This window comes from Bubalus kerabau, chromosome 1 (genome assembly GCF_029407905.1).
Source record: "Bubalus kerabau isolate K-KA32 ecotype Philippines breed swamp buffalo chromosome 1, PCC_UOA_SB_1v2, whole genome shotgun sequence".
NCBI lineage: Eukaryota > Metazoa > Chordata > Mammalia > Artiodactyla > Bovidae > Bubalus > Bubalus kerabau.
The window spans coordinates 227,980,091-227,990,444 of NC_073624.1; positions in this window are offsets into that span (position 1 = coordinate 227,980,091).

Here is a 10,354-nt window from a genome sequence, read left to right on the forward strand (position 1 = left end):
TTTTCAAGGTTGTATCCAGTTATCTAAAATGAATACAGCGGGATATTGTTAAATGAGAAGGACATGCTGCAGAGCATAGGGCACACACAGACCTCGCTCTACATTTGCATGTACTTTATGATGGACAAGAGAATGGAGTTCCCCTCCACTGGTTGCTGGAGGGCTGGTGGGGATAATGGTGTCTGAGTGGGAGATGGTTAACTGATAAACTAGTTTTTCCCTTAGGGTGAGCAAGTTGCTGTTGTTGTTTAGTCACAAAGTTGTGTCCGACTCTTTGCGAGCCCCCAGGCTCCTCTGTCCACCGGATTCTCCAGGCAGGAATCCTGGAGTGAGATGCTATTTCCTTCTCCAGAGGATTTTCCTGACTCAGGGATCAAACCTGTCTCCTGCATTGGCAGGTGGGTTCTTTTTTTTTTACTGCTGAGTCATCGCATATACTACCTTAATCATTTTTGAAGAGGAATTTTGAAAAAATGTCTTGTCAATTAACACCTATTAGATAGTAAGTTCCCTTCCCTCTCAAAAACAACAACAACAACAGAAGGAAATCCTATCACAAACTAAAAAAGCATTGAAGTAAAACCCAGGGGTTTTGGGCTCACAGAGAAATTTTTTTTTAAGTTCAGTCCCCAACAGTGGTGATGTGAGGGATCTTGGGAAATTTCCTTAAACTTTCAGGTTCTCAACTGATTATTTCAAGTGAAAAGTGAAAGTGAAAGTCACTCAGTCATGTCTGACTCTTTGTGACCTGATCGACTGGTCCATGGAATTCTCCAGGCTAGAATACTGGAGTGTGTAGCCTTTCCCTTCTCCAGGGGATCTTCCAACCCAGGGATCGAACCCAGGTCTCCCACATTGCAGGTGGATTCTTTACCGGCTGAGCCACAAGGGAAGCCCAAGAATACTGGAGTGGGTAGCCTATCCCTTCTCCAGGGGATCTTCCCGACCCAGAATCGAACCGGGGTCTCCTGCACTGCAGGCAGATTCTTTACCAACTGAACTATGAGGGAAGCCCCGATAATTTCAAAAAGGAATACTAATATCTAATTTTTGCACTTACAATGAGGATTAAATGAAGCATCATTTCTGAAGGTCCGCATATGGGTGATGTCCCAATGATATCCATTCCTTTACCAACCCAGGTAGCTTTTGAACAGCTGCCATTGAATGTCAAGCATTGTCACAGTCTGAGCTTTAGTCTAAGTTGTCATCTGTGATTGAATTACCCTTCCTCCACTTTCTCTGTGTCTCCAAATCCTGTCTCATCTGTCCAGATTCTGTCTTCCCAGGGCTTCCAAATGAGAACTGATGGCTGTCCTGGTTCCAGTGCTACCATGTCTGTGCCTCTGTTAGATCAAGCTGAGTGTGGTCACTTGATTATGTGCTCATAACTTCTGCATCAAGACCCTGAACTACTTGAAGGCCAAAATTACAGAGTGTCCAACTTTGTATCCTTACTATCTTGTCCTTATGTATAATTTTTTTTCTTAATATGTTGTTGTTGTTCAGTCACTAAGTCATGTCCAACTCTTTGAGACTCCATGGACTGCAGCACACCAGTTTTCCTTGTCCTCACTATCTCCTGGAGCTTTCAGATTCATGTCCATTGAGTTGGTGATGCTACCTGACCATCTCATCCTCTGACTCTCTCTTCTCCTTTTGCCTTCAATAATATTTCCCAGCATCAGAGCCTTTTCTAATGAATTGGCTCTTTGCAGCAGGTGGCCAAAGTATTGGAGATTCAGCTTCAGCATCAGTTCTTCCAATGAATATTCAGGGTTGACTTCCTTTAGGATTGACTGGCTTGATCTCCTTGAAGTCCAAGGGACTCTCAAGAGTCTTCTCCATCACCACAATTTGACAGCGGCAATTCTACGGTGCTCTGCCTTCTTTATGGTCCAACTCCCACATCCATACACGACTACTGGAAAAACCATAGCTTTGACTATATGGACTTTTGTTGGCAAAGTGATATCTTTGCTTTTCTAATATGCTGTCTAGGTTAGTCATAACTTTCCCTTCAAGAAACAAGTGTCTTTTAATTTCTTGGATGTAGTCACCATTCATAGTGATTTTGGAGCCCAAGAAAATAAAATCTGTCACTGCTTCCATTTTGTCCCCATCTATTTGCCATGAAATGATGGGACTGAATGCCATGATCCTAGGTTTTTGAATGTTGAGTTTTAAGCCAGCTTTTTCACTCTCCTTGTTTATATTCATCATGAGGCTCTTTAGTTCCTCTTCGCTTTCTGCCATTAGAGTGGTATCATCTGTATATCTGAGGTTGTTGATATTTCTCCTGGCTATCTTGATTCCAGCTTGTTATTCATCCACCCCCACATTTCACATAATACTGTGCATATAGGTTAAATAAATAGGATGACAATACATAACTTTGTTGTACTCCTTTCCCAATTTTGACCCAATCAATTGTTCCATGTAAGCCTCTAACTGTTGCTTCTTGACTCACATATAGGTTTTTCAGGAGACAGCTTTCTCAGGAGACAGGTAAGGTGGTCTGGTATTCTCATCTCTCTAAGAGTTTTCCACAGTTTGTTGTGAACCACTCAGTACAAAGCTTTAATGTAGTCAATGAAGCAAAAGTAGATGTTTTTCTGGAATTCCCTTGCTTTCTCTATGATCCAACAAATGTTGGCAATTTGTCTCTGGTTCCTCTGCCTTTTCTAAATCCAGCTTGTGCATCTGGAAGTTCTCAGTTCACCTACTATTGAAGCCTAGCTTGAAGGACTTTGAGCACTGCCTTATTAACTTGCAAAAAGAGTGCAATTGTATGTTAGTTTGTACCTTCTTTGGCGTTGCCCTTGTTTGGGATTGGAATGAAAATTAACCTTTTCCAGTCCTGTGACCACTGCTGAGTTTTACAAATTTGCTGGCACATTGAGTGCAGGACTTTAACAGCATCATCTTTTAGGATTTGAAATTCTGGAAGTCCATCACTTCCACTAGTAGTAGTACTAGTGGACAACTACTAGTTTGTAGTAATGCTTCCTAAAGCCCATTTGACTTCAGACTCCAGGATGTCAGGCTCTAGGTGAGTGACCACATCATTGTGGTTTTCTCGGTCCTTAAGACCTTTTTTGTATAGTTTTTTCTGTGTATTCTTGCTACCTCTTTTTAATCTCTTCTGCTTCTGTTAGGTCCTTACCATTTCTGTCCTTTATCGTGGCCATCTTTGCATGAAATGTTCCTTTGATATCTCCAATTTTGTTGAAGTGATCTCTAGACTTTCCCATTCCATTGTTTTCCTCTACTTCTTTGCACTGTTCATTTAAGAAGGCTTTCTTATGTCTCCTTGCTATTCTCTGTAACTCTGCCTTCAGTTGGGTATATCTTTCCCATTCTTCCTTGCTTTTTGCTTCCTTTCTTTCCTCAGCTATGTGTAAAGTCTCCTCAGACCACCACTTTGCTTGTTGCATTTCTTTTTCTTTGAGTTGGTTTGGTTGCTGCCTCCTGCACCATGTTATGAACCTCTGTCCACTATTTCTTCAGGCACTCTGTCTGCCAGATCTAACCCCTTGAATCTATTTGTCACCTCCACTGTACAATCATAAGGGATTTGATTTAAGTCATACCTGAATGTCCTAGTGGTTTTCCCTACTTTCTTAAATTTAAGCCTGAATTTTGCAGTAAGGAGCTGATGACCTGAGCCAGTCACCTCCACATCTTTCTTTTGCTGATTATATAAACATTCTCCATCATTAGCTGCAAAGAATATAATCAGTCTGATTTCTGTATTGGCCATCTAGTGATGTCCAGTGTTGAGTCATCTCTTGTGTTGTTGGAAAAGGGTGTTTGCTATGACCAGTGTGTTCTTTTGACAAAACCCTGTTAGCCTTTGCCCTGCTTCATTTTGTACCCCATGGCCAAACTTGCCAGGACAAAGACTTGGTTTACTGTGATGCTGAATGGTTTGCCTTGGAAACGAACTGTGATCATTCTGTCATTTTTGAGATTGCACCCAAGTACTGTATTTCAGACTTTTTTTATTGACTATGAGGGCTTCTCCATTTCTTCTAATGGATTCTTGCCTACAGTAGTAGATATAATGGTCATCTGAATTAAATTCACCCATTCAGGTCCATTTTAGTTCACTGATTCCTAAGATGTTGATGTTCACTCTTGCCATCTCCTGCTTGACCACACCCAGTTTGCCTTGATTCATGGACCTAACTTTCCAGGTTCCTATGCAATATTGTTCTTTATATCATCAGACTTTACTTTCACCACCAGACACATTCCCATCTGAGCATTGTTTCTGCTTTGGCCCAGCTGCTTCATTCTTTCTGGAGCTATTGGTAATTGACCTCTGCTCTTCCCCAGTATCATAGTGGACACCCTAAGACTTGGGGGGCTCATCTTGCAGTGTCATATCTTTTTGCCTTATCATACTGTTCATGGTGTTCTCATGGCAAGAATACTGGAGTGGTTTGCCATTCCCTCCTCCAGTGGACTGTATTTTGTCAGAACTCCCCACTATGACCCTTGTTTTGAGTATCCCTGCACAGCATGGCTCATAGCTTCATTGAGTTTTGCAAGCCCCTTTGCCATGACAAGGCTGTGATCCATGAAGGGGTTTGCTTAATATAGAGCACAATAAATATTTATTGACCAGTTGCTGCTGCTGCTGCTGCTAAGTCACTTCAGTTGTGTCCGACTCTGTGTGACCCCATAGACGGCAGCCACCAGGCTCCCCTGTCTCTGGGATTCTCCAGGCAAGAACACTGGAGTGGGTTGCCATTTCCTTCTCCAATGCATGAAAGTGAAAAGTGAAAGTGAAGTTGCTCAGTTGTGTCTGACTCTTAGCGACCCCATGGACTGCAGCCTACCAGGCTCTTACATCCATGGGATTTTCCAGGCAAAGTACTGGAGTGGGGTACCATTGCCTTCTCCGATTGACCAGTTACTCTTTGACAAATGCTGTTCTAATTGCTTCTCATATATATTTCCAGGAATATTGAACAAAAGAAGTAAAAGTAGAGCCTCATAGAGCTTGTAGTCTATTGAGGGTGCAGAAAAGGGAACAAAATAAATAAAATTCTTAACACGTGTTAAAAGATGAGTGCTATGGACTAAAATATAGCAGCCTAAAGGGATAAGAAATGGTGGGCCAGAAGATGCAACTTTAAGCAAAATACCAAACAAAGGTCTCACTGAGAAGGTAATCTCAAAGAGAAAATGAACTGAGGGAGCAAGCCATGTGGCTGTCTTGGGGAAGGGTATTTTAGGCAAAGAATACAGTAAATGCAAGGCTCTGAGGAAAGAACATGCCTGGTGTGTTAAAGAAAGGCAAGGATCCCAGATGGCTAGAGTGGAAGGTGCAAAGGAATGAATGGCAGTAGAAGAAATGTGACCTGGGCAACTCAGGGAGGTCCTCAGCCACCACTGTAAAACAATCTGAATAGCTTTTGTTCAGAATGAGATGGGAAGTTGCAGAAGGAATCCATACAATTAGAATATTTTAATAGAAGTACTCTTTCTGCGTGGCTCAGAAGGTAAAGAATCTGAATTTGAATATTTCAATAGATGTGCTCTTTCTGCATGGCTCAGATGTTAAAGAATATGAATATTTTAATAGAAGTACTCTTACCCTGGTGGCTCAGACAGTAAAGAATCTGCCTACAATGCAGGAGACCTGGATTCAATCCTTGGGTTGGGAAGATCCCCTGGACAAGGAAATGGCAACCCACTCCAGTATGCTTGCCTGGAGAATCCCATACAGAGGAGCCTCGTGGGCTATAGTCCACAGGGCTGCAAACAGTTGGACACAACTGAGTGATAAACACCTTATTTTACTTTTCCTGCATGGCATTGCTGTAAAGTGTAAGAGGTAAATTCTCTGAAGTGCTGATGTCAGAGTAGGGACGTTGGGATTGTGGATACAGTGATGCTGTGAACTGTGTCCTCAGGGTGTCACAGGGCAGCAGAGCTGTGCTGGAGATTGGACCAGCCTCATGCTCAGCCACCATCGGCTCTCATATCTTAGGCATGATATCCATTAGCTTCCCTAAATCTTGGTTTCCTCACCTATCTTGTGAAGAAAATACTACTTGGCCCAGGTTACTTCAGTTGTACACTTGGCCCAACTGTACTGCAGTTATAAGGTTACAGTGAGATAATAGTGTCAAGGGATCATAAAAAAGCAAAAGAAAACATGAAGATATGAGAGATTCTTGATCTTCAAAAACAGTTGTTCCTCGAATTTGGGTCATTTGAAGTGATGTGGATGGACCTAGAATCTGTCATACAGAGTGAAGTAAACATATATCAAACATTAATGCGTATACATACGGAATCTAGAAAACTGGTAGAGATGAACCTATTTGAGGGCAGGAATAGGGGTGCAGAAGTAGAGAACAGACTTATGGAACACGGAGGGAAGGAGAGTGCGGGACAAACTGAGAGTAGCGTTGACATATATACCCCACCATGTGCAAAATAGATAGCGACCAGGAAGCTGCCATCTAGCACAGGGAGCTCAGCCCAGTGCTCTGTGATGACATGTGTGCGCTTAGTCGCTCAGTCTTGTCCAACTCTTTGCAATCCCACGCACTGTAGCCTGCCAGGCTCCTCTGTCTATGGGGATTCTCAGGCAAGAATACTGAAGTGGGTTGCTATTTCCTTCTCCAGGGGATCTTCCCAACCCAGGGATAGAACCTGGTCTCCTGCATTGCAAGCAGATTCTTTACCATCTGAGCCACCAGGGAAGTCCTCTGTGATGAGCTAGAGGGGTGGAATTTTGGGGGAGGTGGGAGGGAGGCTCAAGAAGAGGGAATATACGTATACATATAGCTGATTCGTGTTATATACCAGAAACTAACACAATATTGTAAAGCAATTTTACTCCAGTTGAAAAAAATAAAAATAAATAAAAAATAGAAAACAAAACAAAAATAAGTGTTCCTGCTGGCTGCAGAGAGGGGTCTTATTGGAGGGTGGGAAGAGGGGTAACATCGGGCAGGAAGAGGAAATGTGCATTGTAGAGCAGTTGGGAAATTTCAAAATCGCTACAGGTTGCTGGAGATCTTAGATATTTGCTTGTGTATTGGTTGCTCAGTTGTGTCCAACTCTTTGCAACCCCATGGACTGTAGCCCACCAGGCTCCTCTGTTCATGGAATTCTCCAGGCAAGAATACTGGAATGGGTAGCCATTTCCCTCTCCAGGGGATCTTCCTGATCCAGGGATCAAACCCTGGTGTGCTGCATTGCAGGTGGATTCTTTACCATCTGAGCCACCAGGGAAGTCTTACGTATTTCTTTGCAGTGCACCAAATCCAGTACCGATTCGGTGCCTACCTTTTTGCTGTTGTTATTTGTTTTGTTGTGTTGTGTTTTGCTATTTTACCAGCATGAAAGAGGGATTTCAAATTGTACAACAAACAGATGGAGATAACGACAAAAGCTCTGATAGGGCATGTCTCTCTCCCACAGGGAGTACACCAATCATTTTACTTAAAGTAAATTTCCTGAGCACAGATTAGGCACTCAGATCTAAAGGAGGATTCTTGGGTCATATTTGTTGGGAAGAAGCAGTCTGCATGTCAGATGCTGAATATAATAGAAATCTTAGATAACTTTAAGATGATGTGATGTTTAAATTTAGCTTAGTTTTGAAATGATAAACAAAATGAAAAGGTAACCTATGGAATGGGAGAAGTGAAAGTGAAGGTCACTCAGTCGTGTCCAACTCTGTGAATTCATGGACTATACAGTCCATGGAATTCTCCAGGCCAGAATACTAGAGTGGGTAACCTTTCCCTTCTCCAGGAGATCTTCCCAACCCAGGGATCGAACCCAGGTCTCCCACATTGCAGGCAGATTCTTTACCAGCTGAGCCACAAGGGAAGCTCTGAATGGGAGAAAATATTTGCAAATCTTATATCTGTTAAGGGATTAACTTCCAAAATAGATAAGGAACTCATAGTGATCAACAGCAAAAACAAATTTTTTTTAATTAAAAAAATGGGAAAAGGACCCGAAGAGACATTTTTTCCAAGGAAAACATAAAAATGGCTGACAGGTATATGACAAGGTGCTCAACATCACTAATCATCAGGGAAATACAAAACAAGGCCGTGATGAGACATCACTTTGCACCTGTTAGAACGGCTATCATCAAAGATAAGAGATAACAAGTGCTGGCAAGGATATGGAGAAAAGGGAACCTTTGGGCACTGTTGGTGGGGGTGTAAATTGGTGCAGTCATAAAGGCTAAAAAATAAAAAACAGAACTACCACAAAAAAAATAAAAACAGAACTACCACACGATCCAGCAATCCTACTTCAGAATATATATCAAAGGAAATAAAATCATTATCTCAAAGAAATATCTGTACCTCCATATTCATTGCAACATTAGTTACAATAAACAAGACATAGAAACAGCCTATGCCTGTCAATGGATGAATGGATAAAGAAGGTGTGGTGTTATATGTAATATTGTTCAACCTTAGAAAAGAAGGAAATCCTGCCATTTGCAGCAATGTTTCCCTGGTAGCTCAGTTGGTAAAGAAGTTACCTGCAGTGCAGGAGACCTGTGTTTGATCCCTGGGTTGGGAAGATCCCCTGGAGAAGGAAATGGCAGCCCACTCTAGTATTCTTGCCTAGAAAATACTATGGACAGAGGAGCCTGGAGGCCTACAGTCTATGGGGTCACAAGAGTTGGACACGACTGAGCGGCTAAACCACCAGATGAATTGTGATGATGTTATGATAAAGTGAAGTAAGTTAGACAAGAACACTGGAGTGAGTAGCCATTCACTTCTCCAGTGGATCTTCCTGATCCAGAAATCAAACTAGGGTCTCCTGCATTGCAGGTGGGTTCTTTACCAGCTGAGCTATCAAGTTAGACAAAGGAAGACAAATATTGTATGACCTCATGTATATATGAAATCTTAAAAAAAAGGGAAGTCATTCAAGTAGAGAGTAAACTGGTGGTTGCCAGGGCCAGAGGAAGTGGTGAGAGAAATGGGTGAAGCTGGTCAAAGTTTACAAACTTCCAGTTATAATATCAGTAAGCTGGGGATCTAATATACAGCATGGTGCTGTAGTTAATAATACTGTATTGTGAACTTGAAAGTTGCTAAGAAAGTAGATCTTAAAAGTTCTCACTATATGGACTTCCCTGGAGGTCCAGGGGTTAAGAATGCACTTTCACTGAAGGGGGTGTGGGGGTCCATCCCTGGTCAGGGAACTAAGATCCCACTTGCTGCACATGGCCAAAAAATAAATTAAAAAATAAAATTAAAAAAAAAGTAACCATGTGAGCCCATGAATGTGTTAACTAACCTTTTCATGGTAATCATTTTGCAGTATACATGTCTATCAAATCAACACATTGTACATCTTAAATTTACACAATGTTTATTAAATGTCAATGGAGTTGGGAATAAAAAACTGGAAGTCTCTGGAAAATGCAGAAGGTGGATTATCTAAATTTATGATAGAAAGTAATGTATTTTTCAGTATTTAGTAGGTATTCACTCTTGGCTTAGCTATCTGCATTATGAGAGTTTCTTTGTGTTGCATGCATACCTATACTGGCTTAAAGGAAGACAAACAAACAAAAGATTTATTGAAAATACACTGAAGTAATGCTTGGGAAGAACAGGATCCAGGACAGAAGTACCTAGATCTTCTATTCTAGACTAGAGCGCTATATGCTGTAGAGCTGTAGAGTGCAATTAATGCCGTAATTGTCATTGTGCTTTACGGTTTCAGTCTTGTCTTACTATCCACATTAAATAATTCTGGGAGAGTCTTCTGGCTCAGCTGGGTCAGATTTGACAGTGGTTTAATCCTTTATGACCAAGTGGGCAAGAACCACACCAGTGGCCACTGAGGACCCACATCTGTGTAACAAGGTTGTGGAAGAAATGAAAAGACTGCACTAGACTTGTCAAAATTCTTCCATCCACTCTTTTCAAGTGTCTTCAAGGGCACTCTGCTAGTCCCTGAGAATAACAAAGACTGGTGGGAGTAGTGGTTTACTCACTAAATCACGTCTGACTGTTGCAATCTCAGCAGGCTCCTCTGTCCCTGGGGTTTTTTCAGGCAACCCACAGGAGTGGGTTGCCATTTCCTTTTCCAAGTGATCTTCCTGATCCTGTGTTTCTCCTGTGTTGCAGGTAGATTCTTGACTGCTGAGCCACTAGGGAAACCCAATGAAGACTGTGGAACACCAATAACCTTGTTAATTTTTTTTTAAGGTCAGATTTTAGTTTACTAGCCCAACAACATGGGTTCAGATTTTTTGAAAGACTTTTCCAAAAAGAATTTATGAAATTTTAACTCTGAAATTTCATACATTTTTAGGGATTAAGGGCTTGTTCTTTGG